This window comes from Odontomachus brunneus, unplaced genomic scaffold (assembly GCF_010583005.1).
Source record: "Odontomachus brunneus isolate Ranch 3 - 2012 unplaced genomic scaffold, Obru_v1 Obru_scaffold_192, whole genome shotgun sequence".
NCBI lineage: Eukaryota > Metazoa > Arthropoda > Insecta > Hymenoptera > Formicidae > Odontomachus > Odontomachus brunneus.
In genome coordinates, this window is record NW_022639642.1 from 254,586 (window position 1) to 256,380 (window position 1,795).

Sequence of the window (1,795 nt, forward strand, 5' to 3'; positions counted from 1 at the left end):
TGGCGCCTCCACGGCTGCCACGTCACAATACAAATATTCTTAAATCATTTAAGAAGGGGAAAGCCACTTCGGTCATATTCCTAGACATAAAATCAGCATTTGATAACGTTTTATGGGACATTTTAGTAATGAAGATGAAATTATTAAGTATTTCACCATGCACAATTAGCTTTATCCAGAATTCCATAGCACAGAGAGAGGTCCATTGTCGATTCGGGAAAATAGACGAGATATGTTTGACTTTTAAGGGCTTATCCCAGGGCAGCGTATTAAGCCCAATTCTTTTTGTTATCTATATGAAAGACTTGGAAAATCTTAACTCGGATAATTGCGTAGTGCTTTAATATGCAGACGACGTTTCAATTTTTACGGATACCACTTCCCTGAAGAGAGGAATTTCCCTTCTTGAAAAAGTAACGAATATGGCTATTAGTATTTTAGATACTGTAGGTCTTACGCTCTCCCCTGAAAAATCCAAATTTTGCGTTTTTAAAAAGACTTCCGACAAAAAGACTCGAAATTCTCTTAGTATAAATTTAGGAGGGGACCTAATACCACTTTCTTCTTCAGTTAAATTTCTGGGTATGACTTTATCGTCCACGTTAAAATGGGACCTACATATAAGCTTAATCTGGCAGAACTGTCAAACTTCCATAAATATCATAGATAGCCTCAGACGTACGTGGTGGGGTACTGATCCGAATGTGCTTTTAAGATTGTATAAGACATTAATTAGATCCAGATTAGAGTATGGCGAGTTTTTATTGCATGGTCTTAGTAAACAACTGGAAGACAGATTGATTAAAATACAACTAAAAGCTTTAAAGTTGGCCTTGGGTTTGAGAAGATCTACACCGAGCAATATTATATTATCAGAGGCAGGCGAACCCCCTCCAGTGTTGAGATACAATTATCTTTGTAGGAAATTCCTAACTAAGACACTTTCCTTAGAAGGCCATCCTATTAACTTATACTTGGAACAACTTATAGACCTATACAAGGGTCAAGCATCATTAAGTTTGTTCGTTTTACTTGCACTTTTTGAACTTTTGCACTAAGTGTACTAATGCGTTCGGTTACTACTAATGACGTCATAAAAACTGTTCGTTTTACGAGTGCACTTGCATTTTACACGATACTCCTTGCACTTGGTCCGAAGGAAATACACGAGTACAAGAGCAACAAATGACAAAAGAAAAGCGGGAATATATGAATCTCACCGCGGACGTATCTCCCGGCTTTTAATCTTCTATTGCTTTTCGAATAACATTGATCTGAGGCAACGTGCTGATTGACTCTCGCAACGAGCCAACATAGGAGCACGTAATAATCCAGCGAAAAGAAGCAAACGAAAACAAGCATTGTGTGCTGCTAAAGAAGTATAAAAAGAAGAAAAAGAAATGGAAATATGCAAGTAGAAATACATAAAACGAAAATTGTATAAGTATAATGTCATTTAGATAAGAAGCTTCAACTTTATTTTGTTAATTATTAATAGGAAGAACAAAACGTGGCTGGATAACAACAAATGAAGCAGGAGCTTTATTAATAGATTCTGATGGATATGTACAGGATGTTGCATCAACATACAGATCAGTACGACGGGTCACCTGCCCGTTAGGCGCTTGGCCGGTAATGCAGGACCGATAATGCGGGCCTTGCCGATATAATTATATGCCTACTTTATCCAATGAAATGTGCAATGTTTCTAATTATCACGATCGTAACGGATATATATATATATATATATATATATATATATATATATATATATATATATATATATATATATATA